Source organism: Bombina bombina, chromosome 1 (genome assembly GCF_027579735.1).
Source record: "Bombina bombina isolate aBomBom1 chromosome 1, aBomBom1.pri, whole genome shotgun sequence".
Lineage (NCBI taxonomy): Eukaryota > Metazoa > Chordata > Amphibia > Anura > Bombinatoridae > Bombina > Bombina bombina.
This window is the reverse complement of record NC_069499.1, coordinates 480,185,736-480,204,316: the sequence shown is the minus strand read 5'-3', so window position 1 is coordinate 480,204,316 and position 18,581 is coordinate 480,185,736. Positions and strand designations below refer to the sequence as shown.

Below are 18,581 nucleotides of genomic sequence, written 5' to 3'. Positions count from 1 at the left end.
ATTGCTGAAAGCTTTTTAAAATATATTGTAAAATATACTGTAAAAATGTATAAAAATTGCAAAAATGTAAAGCTCACATGATTTATCATGAACACCAACTCCAAGCAAATTATACAGTTGTCAAAAAGCAGGCAATACTACTGCTCTGTGAGGGTGCACTGCTTATGCATACCCCCCAACTGTCCCAATTTTCGGGGATCAGTCCTGGGTTGATAGCCATCTGTTCCGCATTGCCCCATGCATTAATTTTTTTTTTTTTTTTAACTCTCGGAAGCAGCTGGCTTTTCTCTCCGAGGGTTATATACCTGTTAGATTTCTTGTGGAAAAGTAACGGTGTGTGGGTTAAGCAGGAGTAGGAAGGCTGTATACCCTCTGACCTCAGGTAATGGTTACCTCTAGCCCCTGGTAGTGATGACGTCTAACCCCTGGTGATACTAGCATGCCTTCAGTTTTATACGATGAGCAGTGCTAACACCAGGGTAACCAACAGTGGCAGCCTCAGACTGCCAGCTAATGTGCTTGTATGTATAAGTGTATACTATGTAGTGTGTGTGTGTATCTGCATGTATAAGTGTATACTATGTAGTGTGTGTGTGTATCTGCATGTATAAGTGTATACTATGTAGTGTGTGTGTGTATCTGCATGTATAAGTGTAAGCTATGTAGTATGTGTGTGTATCTGCATGTATAAGTGTATGCTATGTAGTGTGTGTGTATCTGCATGTATAAGTGTATGCTATGTAGTGTGTGCGTGCGTATCTGCATGTATAAGTGTATGCTATGTAGTGAGTGTGTGTATCTGTATGTATAAGTGTATGCTATGTAGTGTGTATGTGTGTGTGTGTATCTGCCAGTATAAGTGTATGTTATGTAGTGTGTGTGTGTGTGTGTGCGCATCTGCCAGTATAAGTGTATGATATGTAGTGTGTGTGTATCTGCATGTGTAAGTGCATGCTATGTAGTGTGTGTATAACCTAATATTTCATTTGAATGCATCTGCAGTTAATATAAAAGTAATACAAGTCTCCGCTATAGAAGGGATTTTTTTCAGTATAGTGTGTGTGCATGTCTTCACATATTTCAGCAGTGGGTAGTGTCTGCATTGATAGTTACCAATTGTTGGCTGTATCTACAGCGTCAGGGATATTTATTACAAAGAAGACAATCCCAAATACTGTGGCAAAAATACTGTGGCATATTTGACATTGATGTAAAATAATCTTTGCAAGCATCTGTGATAAGATTCAGTACTGGTTAGTGCTTGAATCAATAGTTAACATTAAACGTTGGCTGTCTTTACGGCATTATCAATATCTACAATATTATTAAATGCTCCAACTTCACCAGATTATAACAAACATCAATTTGACCAACCAATAACACTCTATAGGTGGGCTATTGTTAGCCTGGTACAAGCAAGTTATGGTATATATCATAGTTGCCATTGATAAACACTAGACTTGCATGTTAATCAGTGTTTATTACTGCCATCTGCAATTTTACTAACAAAAATAGCAACTGATTTGTGATAAATATAAATATGTATCAATATTTAATCAAAATTGATCTTTATAGAAACTGACACAGTATTTTCGTTGAGTGACTATTTCACTTTTGACATTGAATCAAATATATCGGTTTCTATAACAACTGATATTTAATTTGCTACTTTTTGCACCTGCCTTTGCATTTCAATTAATATTCAATTCAATGGTAAAAACCTTCTAAGAGTGATATAACAGTGTGTGTTTGTGTGTGTGTAGGAGTCGGTCTGGACTAGTATGCATGTGCCAAACTACATTTTCCCTTGCACCCCCCTTTTCTTTACCAATGTAGTGTGTGTGTATGTGCATATGTAAGTGTCCCTCTTTTGAATTTTGAAATGTTGGGAGGTATGGCTTATGTCACAGGCTGTGAGAATACGGAAGCTCAGAGATGGTGTAGCCCAGTATGAAGAGGCAGAGATTCTTTACTAAAATAGGAAAACGGATTTGAAAAGAGCTGTAGGAACAGGAGGAAATGCAACAACATAGTGAGTAGATACTATTATCTTGTAATCAATCACTGTTTTTTCATTAATACTAGATGTGTGTCTTCGGAGGTTTCGATAAGTCTGAATGCGGAAGGCAGTCGCCCTTTGTGTCAATTAGCTATTTTCTGATCCAAATGTATACTTATGAAACAGCAACACACTAAAATCTGTGCAAATCTAGATTTAGTGTTTGTATCCTCGACTATTATTTTGTTGTGCTCAGCAGTTTAATGTCCCTTTAAATAAAGAAAACGTAAATTATCTATATAAAAGTAGTTTAGGTATCATTAATAAAGAATGACTAAATTAGTTAAATAAACAAATAGTCATTTTAGATTGGAATTTATTTGCAATTAGTGTTTTGCCTGCTACGTGATACTTTGGCATAACACTCTGGCTTGCTGTATAACCTGTCCTCAGGCCTCCCTAACAGGCCACATTTTCAGGATTACCTTGGGTGAGAGCAGGTAAAATAACCATGGTTACTAATCAGCTGATTGTTTCCCTTAGTTCAGAAATCCTCAAAATCTGACATGCAGGGAGGCCTGAGGAGAGGGTTGAGAACCAGTAACCTAAAGTGTCTGATTAGACAAGTCTCTAGTACAGGAGCTGCTTTTCTTTTTATGTATAGATAAAATGAGACAAGGTTAAATGTTAGTTTTGGCCAATTTACTGGCAAGGGGGTGAGTATTTCTAATGCATTTATATTATTAAATAATGAATATCAGCCAAGACTTTTCTGGGTCTTAAATCAGATGAAAAAGATTAGTTGTTTCAGGTCAAGAACTGAAATTGTTTAACCTTTTAGCTTTGCTACAATGAATATATTTTATTTAACAGGGACTAACCCCAAGATGTTGTTCTTCACATGAGGAGGATGAATATACAAAAGGATTATTATCTGAGGAAGCCTAATAAAATTAGTATTATAAAAAAAACTTAGAGAAACAATGTAATTAACCCAAAGGTCCTATAGTTTAAACTTCCTAAAAGCACATCAAATTTTCTCCTAGAGAAAGGGATTGGAAAGTAACATCATATATCTTGATGTTTGGCTTGAAGCCATTTGTAAAGGGAACAACCGAGTTCTGCAACAACTGGATAGTTTACACAAAAGGAGAAAAGATAAAAAACAAAATCAATTGATATATGTGAAAGTTCCTTTAACATTATTTTTACAATTATAAGACATAGAAGCACTTTTACCACCAGGAACATCATTAAGAATGGATTTTTATTTAGAAAATAATAGTATTGAGGCTCGGCAAAAGGCAGGGCAGCATCTTCAAGGCTGACAAATCCAAGTCCAATTTATGGCACAATGGGCACCCTGGCAAATGGATTTGTCAAGCCCTTGAACTGCATACTCCTAACATATGCAGAGGAGCAAACTCAAACAAAACTATCACAATAAATAAATGCATAATAAAAAAAAAAAAAATTTATGCTTACCTGATAAATTTGTTTCTTCTTGGACACGACGAGTCCACTGATCATCTTCATTACTTATGGGATATTCACCTCCTGGTCTGCAGGAGGCGGCAAAGAACACCACAGCAGAGCTGTTAAATAGCTCCTCCCTTCCCTCCCAACCCAGTCATTCGACCAAAGTTAGGAAGAGAAAGGAAAAGCCAAGGTACAGAGGTATCTGAAGTTTATAAAAATATCATCCTGTTTAAAAAAGAACAGGGCGGCCCGTGGACTCATCGTGTCCAAGAAGAAACAAATTTATCAGGTAAGCATAAATTTCATTTTCTTCTTAAGGGCATGATGAGTCCACGGATCATCTTCATTACTTATGGGATACAATACCCAAGCTAGAGGACACATGATACGGGCGGGACAAAACAGGATACCTAAATGGAAGGCACCACTGCTTGAAGAACCTTTCTCACACCTCACTTTACCATCTCCTATCACCAACGCAGGCAAAGAGAATGACTGGGTTGGGATGGAAGGGAGGAGCTATTTAACAGCTCTGCTGTGGTGCTCTTTGCAGCCCTCCTGCAGACTAGGAGGTGAATATCCCATAAGTAATGAAGATGATCCGTGGACTCGTCGTGTCCTTAAGAAGAAAAAGGCAATGCAAAAGCACTTTGTTTAAATTTCCAATGAGTAAGGTTTTTCTGACAAATGTCAAAGTTAAATACATTTCTCTTGCCAATGCATCAGACAGCCATCAGCCATTCACAAAACGCATATATGTATATTCTGTGAATTATTGCATATATGCTTAGTAGGAGCTGGTGCCCAGAAATTGTGATAATAAAAAGAAACATAGATATTGACGGCAGATAAGAGCCATAGGCCCAGCAAGTCTGCCAGACTCCCATTGGGAGATGGAAGTGAGCCCAGTCCATGTGAATCTTTTTAATACAATGCACTCTAATCAGCTGTTTGCCCCACTGCATTACTATTTTAATAAGTCCAGCACCACCTTTCTTCTATACAGAAATCCTCACCAAGCATTTCTGCAAAAAACGTGAATAATAAATTTAAAAACTATTGTGACAGCACCACTACTTACAAAAAGTGAAAATAACTTTAATATTGAAATTAGCCTCTAAAACGTCACAAAAGTCTTGGGCAGTTCCCTTATTTGACACCTGTGAGCAATACCAGATTAGATCCATCTAATTTTGTGATGATGCTACCCAGAGTGGATACAAATCAATGATTAAAAAATAAAAATGTAAATGATAAATTTATTTATTTCTAGACATGGTGAGTCCACAGAATCATCAATTACTGTTGGAAATATCACTCCTGGCCAGCAGGAGGTGGCAAAGAGCACCACAGCAGAGCAGTATCACTTCCCTTCCCATAACCCCCAGTCATTCGACCGAAGGAAAAGGAGAGAAAGGAAATAACACAAGGTGTAGAGGTGCCTGAGGTTTAGATAAACTGTCTGGAATTAAGAGTGGGCCGTGGACTCACTGTGTCTAGAAATAAATAAATTTATCAGGTAAGCATAAATTTTGTTTTCTTTCTTAAGACATGGTGAGTCCACGGAATCATCAATTACTGTTGGGAATCAATACCCAAGCTAGAGGACACTAATGATTAGGGAGGGACAAGACAGGGGACCTAAACAGAAGGCACCACCGTTTGAAGCACCTTTCTCCCAAAAGAAGCCTCCGCCGAAGCAAAAGTATCAAATTTATAACATTTTCGAAAAAGTGTGCAAGGAAGAACAAGTCACAGCCTTGCAACTCTGTTCTACAGAGGCCTCAGGCTTGAAGGCCCAAGAAGAAGAAACAGCCCTAGTGGAATGAGCTGTGATTCTCTCAGGGGGCTGCTGTCCAGCAGTCTCATAGCCAAATGAATAATACTTCTCAACCAAAGAGAAAGAGAAGTGGCAGTAGCTTTCTGACACTTGCGTTTCCCAGAAAAACACACAAACAACGCTAAAGACTGGCGAAAATCCTTAGTCGCCTGTAAATAAAATTTGAGACCCCGCACAACATCAAGGTTGTGTAACAACCGTTTCTTATGAGGAGGAGGATTAGGACAAAGAGAAGGAACAACGATATCCTGATTAATATTTCTTTCTGAAACCACCTTTGGAAGAAAATCAAACTTGGTACAAAGAACTGCCTTATCTGCATGAAATATGAGATAAGGAGAATCACACTGCAAAGCTAAGAGTTCAGAAAAAAATTGAGCAGAAGACAACCTTCCAAGATAATAACTTAATATCTATGGAATGCATCGGCTCAAACAGAGCCTGTTGCAAAACTTTAAGAACAAGGTTAAGGCTCCAAGGTGGAGCAACAGATTTAAACACAGGCCAGATTCTGACCAAGGCCTGACAAAAGGATTGCACAGCTGGTACGTACGCCAGATGCTTGAGTAGCAGAATAGATAATGCAGAGATCTGACCCTTCAGGATACTGACAGACAACTCTTCTCCAGGTCACTCCTGGAGAAAAGACAAATTCTTGGGATCCTGAGCCTACTTCAAGAATAGCCCTTAGACTCACACCAATAAACATATTTATGCCATATCTTATGGTAAATCTCTCTAGTGACAGGCTTACGAGCCTAAAACATGGTCTCAATGACTGACTCAGAAACCCCCTGCTTAGCTAAAATAAAGTGTTCAATCTCCAAGCAGTCAGCTTCAGAGAAACGAGAATTGGATGAAGAAAGGGTCCCTGAAGCAGAAGGTCCTTCCTCAGAGGAAGTCTCCACGGAGGAAGAGACAACATTTCTACTAGATCTGCATACCAGATCCTGCGAGGCCACACAGGAGCTATTAGAATCACTGCCACTCTCTCCTGCTTGATCTAAACAATGTTGTGGAAGTTGAGCAAACAGAGGAAACAGATATGCCAACCTGAAGTTCCAAGGAACTGCCAGAGCATCTGCCATCAGATCCAATTCTGGTAAACACCATTTGGTGGTTAACCTGGAGAACACTTCCGGATGGAGCTCCCATTCCCCGGGATGAAAAGTCTGTCTGCTCAGGAAATCTGCTTCCCAATTTTCCACCCCTGGGATGTGGATGGCAGACAGACAGACAACAGTTATGAGCCTCCACCCACTGAATGATCCAAACCACCTCTTTCAAGGCTAAGGAATTCCGGGTTCCTCCCTTGTGGTTGGTGTAAGCCACAGAGGATATGTTGTCTGACTGGAACCTGATAAACCGCTAATACCAACTGAGGCCAAGCCAGCAGAGCATTGAAAATCGCTCTCCACTCCAAGATGATTATGGGGAGGGGTGATTCCTAACGAGTCCAGAGTCCCTTCGCCTTTAACAAGTCCCAGAACTGCCCCCCAGCCCAGCAGGAATGCATCTGTTGTCACATCACCCAGGAATGCATCCAGAAACACACGGCCTGAGACAAACTCCTGAGAAACCACAACGGGAGAGTCTGTCGACTGATCTAGATCTATCCTCTGAGACAGATCAGAGTGTTCTCCATATTATGGAAAATAGCCAAGGGAATGATGTCCATGGGACCATCAGTCCAATGTCTTACTGAGAGGAAAATTTAACTGTAGCTATAACTTAACACCCAACCAACTGGTTGAAAGTTAACTATTTACTGGACCACTAGAATTTGCTGGTGGCCGGACAGCAGAGAGAAGAACAGGAAAAAAAATCATTGATTTGATAAAATCTTCTCCTAGATATAGAATCTATAAAGGTCCCCAACAAACCACCCTAGTAGATGGAGCTAGGGAATTCAGATTAATTTCCCATCTATGGGAAAGTAGAATGGGCAAGATCGAGAAAGAGTTTGCTCGTAGGAAGGATGACACCTGAACAAAACATTGTCCAGAAAAGCACCCTTGCACTATCCCAGGACCTAAAGTCTTTATCGGACGACGAAACTCAGAAACTTGAGAAGATCCCGAATCATGGGAACAATAAACACATCTTTAAGGTCTATGTTCTTATGAACAGACCCTCTAGAACCAAAGGAAAATGGATACTACTTAGAAGGTCAGAACTTGAGAAACTTCAGGTAAATACCTAGATTCTGTTCCCAAGCTGGAACTATAAATCCTAGAGAGGAATGCCCCGAACCCAGTTAAAGGAATGTCATTCAACATACCCGGATTGCAGATACCCTAGAAGTAGAAATCTGCCCCTGGGAGAAAATCTGAGATTGGACTCTAAAAGACATGACTGACCCTGCAGAAGAAGAAAACCTTCCTTTAGTCTTACTCTCTAGACGAATGGTAGAAAAACATCTTTAACCCTTAAGGTCCGAGGAATATATCTGCCAGATCAAGTCCAAACAAGGACTCATCCTTGAAAGGAAACGCCAGAAGCGTGGATTTGGAGAAAACATAAAACATTGAACCTGCAACTGCTAGTACAGCAAGTCTAATAAGACAAGGCATTGCTCTAAATGAACAATTAAACCTCCAGCCTCTTATCCAAGGATCCGTAAAGGAGCAACTATCCTCCATAGGGATTGAAGTCTGAGTCATAGTAGAAAATGAGTCCATTGATCCTGGGAAGAACAGCTATCCCCCTAGGGATCATAGTTCTGTTAGCCAGAGTAGGAATTGCCCCTACTAATTAAGGCACCGTGCGCCATGATATTTAACATGAAACATCTCTTTAAAATAGGAGTCGGGGAAAAACATAATTTATGCTTACCTGATAAATTTATTTCTCTTGTAGTGTATCCAGTCCACGGATCATCCATTACTTGTGGGATATTCTCCTTCCTAACAGGAAGTTGCAAGAGGATCACCCACAGCAGAGCTGCTATATAGCTCCTCCCCTCACAGCCATATCCAGTCATTCAACCGAAACAAGACGAGAAAGGAGAAACCACAGGGTGCAGTGGTGACTGTAGTTTAATTAAAATTTAGACCTGCCTTAAAAGGACAGGGAGGGCCGTGGACTGGATACACTACAAGAGAAATAAATTTATCAGGTAAGCATAAATTATGTTTTCTCTTGTTAAGTGTATCCAGTCCACGGATCATCCATTACTTGTGGGATACCAATACCAAAGCTAAAGTACACGGATGATGGGAGAGACAAGGCAGGAACTTAAACGGAAGGAACCACTGCCTGTAGAACCTGTCTCCCAAAAACAGCCTCCGAAGAAGCAAAAGTGTCAAATTTGTAAAATTTTGAAAAGGTGTGAAGCGAAGACCAAGTCGCAGCCTTGCAAATCTGTTCAACAGAGGCCTCATTTTTAAAGGCCCAGGTGGAAGCTACAGCTCTAGTAGAATGAGCTGTAATCCTTTCAGGGGGGCTGCTGTCCAGCAGTCTCATAGGCTAAGCGTATTATGCTCCGAAGCCAAAAGGAGAGAGAGGTTGCCGAAGCTTTTTGACCTCTCCTCTGTCCAGAGTAAACGACAAACAGGGCAGATGTTTGATGAAAATCTTTAGTAGCCTGTAAGTAAAACTTCAAGGCACGGACTACGTCCAGATTATGCAAAAGACGTTCCTTCTTTGAAGAAGGATTAGGGCACAATGATGGAACAACAATCTCTTGATTGATATTCCTGTTAGAAACCACCTTAGGTAAAAACCCAGGTTTGGTACGCAGAACTACCTTGTCTGAATGAAAAATCAGATAAGGAGAATCACAATGTAAGGCAGATAACTCAGATTCTTCGAGCCGAGGAAATAGCCATCAAAAACAGAACTTTCCAAGATAAAAGTTTAATATCAATGGAATGAAGGGGTTCAAACGGAACTCCCTGAAGAACTTTAAGAACCAAGTTTAAGCTCCACGGGGGAGCAACAGTTTTAAACACAGGCTTAATCCTAACCAAAGCCTGACAAAATGCCTGGACATCTGGAACTTCTGCAGACGCTTGTGCAAAAGAATAGACAGAGCAGAGATCTGTCCTTTTAAAGAACTAGCTGATAAGCCTTTGTCCAAACCCTCTTGGAGAAAGGACAATATCCTAGGAATCCTAACCTTACTCCATGAGTAACTCTTGGATTCACACCAATAAAGATATTTACGCCATATCTTATGGTAGATTTTCCTGGTGACAGGCTTCCGAGCCTGTATTAAGGTACCAATGACTGACTCGGAGAAGCCACGCCTTGATAGAATCAAGCGTTTAATCTCCATGCAGTCAGTCTCAGAGAAATTAGATTTGGATGATTGAAAGGACCTTGTATCAGAAGGTCCTGCCTCAGAGGCAGAGTCCATGGTGGAAGAGATGACATGTCCACTAGGTCTGCATACCAGGTCCTGCGTGGCCACGCAGGTGCTATCAGAATCACTGATGCTCTCTCCTGTTTGATTTTGGCAATCAGTCGAGGGAGCAGAGGAAACGGTGGAAACACATAGGCCAGGTTGAAGAACCGAGGAGCTGCTAGAGCATCTATCATCGTTGCTCCCGCGAATTATCTTTGAGACTTCTAACATCGCTAGGGAACTCCTGGTTCCCCCTTGATGGTTGATGTAAGCCACAGTCGTGATGTTGTCCGACTGAAATCTGATGAACCTCAGTGTTGCTGAGGCCAAGCTAGAAGAGCATTGAATATTGCTCTTAACTCCAGAATATTTATTGGGAGGAGTTTCTCCTCCTGAGTCCACGATCCCTGAGCCTTCAGGGAGTTCCAGACTGCGCCCCAACTTACAAGGCTGGCATCTGTTGTTACAATTGTCCAATCTGGCCTGCGAAAGGTCATACCCTTGGACAGATGGACCCGAGAAAGCCACCAGAAAAGAGAATCTCTGGTCTCTTGATCCAGATTTAGTAGAGGGGACAAATCTGAGTAATCCCCATTCCACTGACTTAGCATGCATAATTGCAGCGGTCTGAGATACAGGCGCGCAAATGGCACTATGTCCATTGCCGCTACCATTAAGCCGATTACTTCCATGCACTGAGCCACTGACGGGCGTGGAATGGAATGAAGGACACGGCAAGCATTTAGAAGTTTTGATAACCTGGACTCCGTCAGGTAAATTTTCATCTCTACAGAATCTATAAGAGTCCCTAGGAAGGAGACTCTTGTGAGTGGTGATAGAGAACTCTTTTCCACGTTCACTTTCCACCCATGCGACCTCAGAAATGCCAGAACTATCTCTGTATGAGACTTGGCAATTTGAAAGCTTGACGCCTGTATCAGGATGTCGTCTAGATATGGAGCCACCGCTATGCCTCACGGTCTTAGAACCGCCAGAAGTGAGCCCAGAACCTTTGTAAAATTCTCGGGGCAGTGGCCAACCCGAAGGGAAGAGCTACAAATTGGTAATGCCTGTCTAGAAAGGCAAACCTTAGGAACCGATGATCTTTGTGAATCGGTATGTGAAGGTAGGCATCCTTTAAGTCCACTGTGGTCATGTACTGACCCTCTTGGATCATGGGTAGGATGGTCCGAATAGTTTCCATTTTGAATGATGGAACTCTGAAGAATTTGTTTAAGATCTTTAGATCAAAGATTGGTCCGAAGGTTCCCTCTTTCTTGGGAACCACAAACAGATATGAATAAAATCCCTGTCCTTGTTCCGTCCGCGGAACTGGATGGATCACTCCCATTACTAGGAGGTCTTGCACACAGCTTAGGAATGCCTCTTTCTTTATCTGGTTTGCTGATAACCTTGAAAGATGAAATCTCCCTTGTGGAGAAGCTTTGAAGTCCAGAAGATATCCCTGAGATATGATCTCCAAAACCCAGGGATCCTGAACATCTCTTGCCCACGCCTGGGCTTAGAGAGAAAGTCTGCCCCCCACTAGATCCGTTTCCGGATAGGGGGCCGTTCCTTCATGCTGTCTTGGGGGCAGCAGCAGGCTTTCTGGCCTGCTTGCCCTTGTTCCAGGACTGGTTAGGTTTCCAGGCCTGTCTGGAATGAGCAACAGTTCCCTCTTGTTTTGAAGCGGAGGAAGTTGATGCTGCTCCTGCCTTGAAATTTCGAAAGGCACGAAAATTAGACTGTTTGGCCTTTGATTTGGCCCTGTCCTGAGGAAGGGTATGACCCTTGCCTCCAGTAATGTCAGTAATAATTTCCTTCAAGCCAGGCCCGAATAAGGTCTGCCCCTTGAAAGGAATGCTGAGTAATTTAGACTTTGAAGTCACGTCAGCTGACCAGGATTTAAGCCATAGCGCCGTACGCGCCTGGATGGCGAATCCGGAATTCTTAGCCGTTAGTTTAGTCAAATGAACAATGGCATCAGAAACAAATGAGTTAGCTAGCTTAAGTGTTCTAAGCTTGTCAATAATTTCATTCAATGGAGCTGTCTGGATGGCATCTTCCAGGGCCTCAAACCAGAATGCCGCCGCAGCAGTGACAGGCGCAATGCATGCAAGGGGCTGTAAAATAAAACCTTGTTGAATAAACATTTTCTTAAGGTAACCCTCCAATTTTTTTATCCATTGGATCTGAAAAAGCACAACTGTCCTCAACCGGGATAGTGGTACGCTTTGCTAAAGTAGAAACTGCTCCCTCCACCTTAGGGACCGACTGCCATAAGTCCCGTGTAGTGGCGTCTATTGGAAACATTTGTCTAAATATAGGAGGTGGGGAAAAGGGCACACCGGGTCTATCCCACTCCTTGCTAATAATTTCTGTAAGCCTTTTAGGTATAGGAAAAACGTCAGTACACACCGGCACCGCATAGTATCTATCCAGCCTACACAATTTCTCTGGAATTGCAACTGTGTTACAGCCATTCAGAGCAGCTAATACCTCCCCAAGCAATACACGGAGGTTCTCAAGCTTAAATTTAAAATGAGAAATCTCTGAATCAGGTCTCCCCGATTCAGAGATGTCACCCACAGACTGAAGCTCTCCGTCCTCATGTTCTGCATACTGTGACGCAGTATCAGACATGGCTCTAACAGCATTTGGGCGCTCTGTATCTCTCCTAACCCCAGAGCTATCGCGCTTGCCTCTTAATTCAGGCAATCTAGATAATACCTCTGACAGGGTATTATTCATGATTGCAGCCATGTCCTGCAAGGTAATTGCTATGGGCGTCCCTGATGTAATTGGCGCCATATTAGCGTGCGTCCCCTGAGCGGGAGGCGAAGGGTCTGACACGTGGGGAGAGTTAGTCGACATAACTTCCCCCTCGACAGAACCCTCTGGTGATAATTCTTTTATAGATAAAGACTGATCTTTACTGTTTAAGGTTAAATCAATACATTTAGTACACATTCTCCTATGGGGCTCCACCATGGCTTTCAAACATAATGAACAAGTAGGTTCCTCTGTGTCAGACATGTTTAAACAGACTAGCAATGAGACTAGCAAGCTTGGAAAACACTATAAAACAAGTTTACAAGCAATATAAAAAACGTTACTGCGCCTTTAAGAAACACAAATTTTCCCAAATTTTGAAATAACAGTGAAAAAATGCAGTTACACTAACGAAATTTTTACAGTGTATGTAATAAGTTAGCAGAGCATTGCACCCACTTGCAAATGGATGATTAACCCCTTAATACCAAAAACGGAATAACAAATGACAAAAACGTTTTTTAAACAGTCACAACTGCCAAAGCTCTACTGTGGCTTTTTACCTCCCTCAATACGACTTTTGAAGCCTTTTGAGCCCTTCAGAGAAGTCCTGGATCATGCAGGAAGAAGCTGGATGTCTGTGTCTGTAATTTTTGCTGTGCAAAAAAACGCCAAAATAGGCCCCTCCCACTCATATTACAACAGTGGGAAGCCTCAGGGAACTGTTTCTAGGCAAAATTCAAGCCAGCCATGTGGAAAAAACTAGGACCCAATAAGTTTTATCACCAAACATATGTAAAAAACGATTAAACATGCCAGCAATCGTTTTAAAATACACTTTTATAAGAGTATGTATCTCTATTAATAAGCCTGATACCAGTCGCTATCACTGCATTTAAGGCTTTACTTACATTACTTCGGTATCAGCAGCATTTTCTAGCAAATTCCATCCCTAGAAAAATATTTTAACTGCACATACCTTATTACAGGAAAACCTGCACGCTATTCCCCCTCTGAAGTTACCTCACTCCTCAGAATATGTGAGAACAGCAAAGGATCTTAGTTACTTCTGCTAAGATCATAGAAAACGCAGGCAGATTCTTCTTCTAAATACTGCCTGAGATAAACAGTACACTCCGGTACCATTTAAAAATAACAAACTTTTGATTGAAGAAATAAACTAAGTATAAAACACCACAGTCCTCTTACGACCTCCATCTTAGTTGAGAGTTGCAAGAGAATGACTGGATATGGCAGTGAGGGGAGGAGCTATATAGCAGCTCTGCTGTGGGTGATCCTCTTGCAACTTCCTGTTGGGAAGGAGAATATCCCACAAGTAATGGATGATCCGAGGACTGGATACACTTAACAAGAGAAATAACCAATATGGAATTTTAATGTTTTTGAATAATATTTTGTTTTAAATCAAATTAAAAAAATACCACCTTCTCAGTCTGCATATTTGGTCTGTTTTTTCTGCTCTAAAATGTTATTAATAGTCTATATTTATTTAAAAAGGAAAGTCTACTCCAGAATTTGTATTGTTTAAAAAGACAATCCCTTTATTAACCATTCTCCAGTTTTGCATAACCATCACTGTTAAATGAATACACTTTTTGCCTATGTGATTAGCCTGTATCTAAGCCCCTGCAGACTGCCCCCTTATTTCAGTTCTTTTGACAGACTTGCATTTTAGCCAATTTACTGCCCTCTCATACGTAACTCCACGGGCCTAAACAAAATGTTATCTATATGGTACACTAGAACTATCGCCCTCTAGTATGAAAAACTGTCAAATGCATTCAGATAAGAGTCATATATAAGCCTATCTAGGTTTCGTTTTAAACTAAAAATACCAACGCTTAGATTTAGAGTTCTGCGGCCAAAGGGGTGCGTTAGCTACGTGTGCTTTCCCCCCCCCGCACCTTTTAAACAACGCTGGTATTGAGAGTTCTCTGAAGGGCTGCGTTAGGCTCCAAAAAGGGAGCGTACAGGCATATTTACCGCCACTTCAACTCTCAATACCAGCGGTGCTTACGGACGCGGCCAGCTTCAAAAACGTGCTCGTGCACGATTCACCCATAGGAAACAATGGGGCAGTTTGAGCTGAAAAAAAACCTAACACCTGCAAAAAAGCAGCGTTCAGCTCCTAAAGCAGCCACATTGTTTCCTATGGGGAAACACTTCCTAAGTCTGCACCTAACACCCTAACATGTACCCCGAGTCTAAACACCCCTAGCCTTAAATTTATTAACCCCTAATCTGCCGACCCCGCTATCGCTGACCCCTGCATATTATTTTTAACCCCTAATCTGCCGCTCCGTACACCGCCGCAACCTACATTATCCCTATGTACCCCTATTCTGCTGCCCCTAACACCGCCGACCCCTATATTATATTTATTAACCCCTAATCTGCCACCCCCAACGTCGCCGCCACCTACCTACAATTATTAACCCCTTATCTGCCGACCGGATCTCACCGCTACTCTAATAAATGTATTAACCCCTAAAGCTAAGTCTAACCCTAACACTAACACCCCCCTAAATTAAAACATAATTTATGCTTACCTGATAAATTCCTTTCTTCTGTAGTGTGATCAGTCCACGGGTCATCATTACTTCTGGGATATTACTCCTCCCCAACAGGAAGTGCAAGAGGATTCACCCAGCAGAGCTGCATATAGCTCCTCCCCTCTACGTCACTCCCAGTCATTCGACCAAGGACCAACGAGAAAGGAGAAGCCAAGGGTGTAGTGGTGACTGGAGTATAATTTAAAAAATATTTACCTGCCTTAAAAAAAAAAAACAGGGCGGGCCGTGGACTGATCACACTACAGAAGAAAGGAATTTATCAGGTAAGCATAAATTATGTTTTCTTCTGTTAAGTGTGATCAGTCCACGGGTCATCATTACTTCTGGGATACCAATACCAAAGCAAAAGTACACGGATGACGGGAGGGATAGGCAGGCTCTTTATACAGAAGGAACCACTGCCTGAAGAACCTTTCTCCCAAAAATAGCCTCCGAGGAAGCAAAAGTGTCAAATTTGTAAAATTTGGAAAAAGTATGAAGCGAAGACCAAGTTGCAGCCTTGCAAATCTGTTCAACAGAGGCCTCATTCTTGAAGGCCCAAGTGGAAGCCACAGCTCTAGTAGAATGAGCTGTAATTCTTTCAGGAGGCTGCTGTCCAGCAGTCTCATAAGCTAAACGTATTATGCTACGAAGCCAAAAGGAAAGAGGTAGCAGAAGCCTTTTGACCTCTCCTCTGACCAGAGTAAACGACAAACAGAGAAGACGTTTGTCGAAATTCCTTAGTTGCCTGTAAGTAAAATTTTAGGGCACGAACTACGTCCAGATTGTGCAGTAGACGTTCCTTCTTCGAAGAAGGATTTGGACACAAAGAAGGAACAACAATCTCTTGATTGATATTCCTGTTAGTGACTACCTTAGGTAAGAACCCAGGTTTAGTACGCAGAACTACCTTATCCGAATGAAAAATCAAATAAGGAGAATCACAATGTAAGGCTGATAACTCAGAGACTCTTCGAGCCGAGGAAATAGCCATTAAAAATAGAACTTTCCAAGATAACAACTTTATATCAATGGAATGAAGGGGTTCAAACGGAACGCCCTGTAAAACGTTAAGAACAAGGTTTAAGCTCCATGGCGGAGCAACAGTTTTAAACACAGGCTTAATCCTGGCCAAAGCCTGACAAAAAGCCTGAACGTCTGGAACTTCTGACAGACGTTTGTGTAACAGAATGGACAGAGCTGAGATCTGTCCCTTTAATGAACTAGCAGATAAACCCTTTTCTAAACCTTCTTGTAGAAAAGACAATATCCTAGGAATCCTAACCTTACTCCAAGAGTAACCTTTGGATTCACACCAATATAGGTATTTACGCCATATCTTATGGTAAATCCTTCTGGTAACAGGCTTCCTAGCCTGTATTAAGGTATCAATAACTGACTCAGAAAACCCACGTCTTGATAAAATCAAGCGTTCAATTTCCAAGCAGTCAGCTTCAGAGAAGTTAGATTTTGATGTTTGAAAGGACCCTGTATCAGGAGATCCTGTTTCAGAGGTAGAGACCAAGGTGGACAGGATGACATGTCCACCAGGTCTGCATACCAAGTCCTGCGTGGCCATGCAGGTGCTATTAGAATCACTGATGCTCTCTCCTGTTTGATTCTGGCAATCAATCGAGGAAGCATCGGGAAGGGTGAAAACACGTAAGCCATCCTGAAGTCCCAAGGTGCTGTCAGGGCATCTATCAGGACTGCTCCTGGATCCCTGGATCTGGACCCGTAACGAGGAAGCTTGGCGTTCTGTCGAGACGCCATGAGATCTATCTCTGGTTTGCCCCAACGTCGAAGTATTTGGGCAAAGACCTCCGGATGAAGCTCCCACTCCCCCGGATGAAAAGTCTGACGACTTAAGAAATCCGCCTCCCAGTTCTCCACTCCCGGAATGTGGATTGCTGACAGGTGGCAAGAGTGAGACTCTGCCCAGCGAATTATCTTTGATACTTCCATCATTGCTAGGGAGCTTCTTGTCCCTCCCTGATGGTTGATGTAAGCTACCGTCGTGATGTTGTCCGACTGAAACCTGATGAACCCCCGAGTTGTCAACTGGGGCCAAGCCAGGAGGGCATTGAGAACTGCTCTCAATTCCAGAATGTTTATTGGCAGGAGACTCTCCTCCTGACTCCATTGTCCCTGAGCTTTCAGAGAATTCCAGACGGCACCCCAACCTAGAAGGCTGGCGTCTGTTGTTACAATTGTCCAGTCTGGTCTGCTGAATGGCATCCCCCTGGACAGATGTGGCCGAGAAAGCCACCATAGAAGAGAATTTCTGGTCTCTTGATCCAGATTCAGAGGAGGGGACAAATCTGAGTAATCCCCATTCCACTGACTTAGCATGCACAGTTGCAGTGGTCTGAGGTGTAAGCGAGCAAAGGGAACTATGTCCATTGCCGCTACCATTAAGCCGATTACCTCCATGCATTGAGCCACTGACGGGTGTTGAATGGAATGAAGGGTGCGGCAAGCACTTTGAAGTCTTGTTAACCTGTCCTCTGTCAGGTAAATCTTCATTTCTACAGAATCTATAAGAGTCCCCAGGAAGGGAACTCTTGTGAGTGGAACGAGTGAACTTTTCTTTTCGTTCACCTTCCATCCATGTGACCTTAGAAAAGCCAGTACTAACTCTGTATGAGACTTGGCAGTTTGAAAGCTTGTATCAGAATGTCGTCTAGGTACGGAGCTACCGAGATTCCCCGCGGTCTTAGTACCGCCAGAAGAGCACCCAGAACCTTTGTGAAGATTCTTGGAGCTGTAGCCAATCCGAATGGAAGAGCTACAAACTGGTAATGCCTGTCTAGGAAGGCAAACCTTAGATACCGGTAATGATCTTTGTGAATCGGTATGTGAAGGTAAGCATCCTTTAAATCCACTGTGGTCATCTACTGACCCTTTTGGATCATGGGTAAAATTGTCCGAATAGTCTCCATTTTGAACGATGGAACTCTTAGGAATTTGTTTAGGATCTTTAAATCCAGGATTGGTCTGAAAGTTCCCTCTTTTTTGGGAACCACAAACAGATTTGAGTAAAACCCTTGTCCCTGTTCCGACCGTGGAACTGGATGGATTACTCCCATTAACAAAAGTTCTTGTACGCAGCGTAGAAACGCCTCTTTCTTTGTTTGGTTTGTTGACAACCTTGACAGATGAAATCTCTCTCTTGGAGGAGAGAATTTGAAGTCCAGAAGGTATCCCTGAGATATTATCTCTAGCGCCCAGGGGTCCTGGACATCTCTTGCCCAAGCCTGGGCGAAGAGAGAAAGTCTGCCCCCCACTAGATCCGATCCCGGATCGGGGGCCCTCAATTCATGCTGTTTTAGGGGCAGCAGCAGGTTTCCTGGCCTGCTTGCCCTTGTTCCAAGACTGGTTAGGTCTCCAGCTTTGTCTGTAGCGAGCAACAGATCCTTCTTGTTTTGGAGCAGTGGAAGTTGATGCTGCTCCTGCTTTGAAATTCCGAAAGGAACGAAAATTAGACTGTCTAGCCTTAGGTTTGGCTCTGTCTTGAGGCAGGGCGTGGCCCTTACCTCCTGTAATGTCAGCGATAATTTCTTTCAAACC

General features: G+C 42.3%; 1 protein-coding gene across 1 annotated transcript in view; it reads right to left on the bottom strand.

Annotated features, from left to right (window-relative positions):
* UBE2E3 (ubiquitin conjugating enzyme E2 E3) overlaps nt 1-18,581 on the bottom strand; it is a 286,958-nt gene that overhangs the window by 158,154 nt on the left and 110,223 nt on the right. The window lies entirely within an intron of this gene.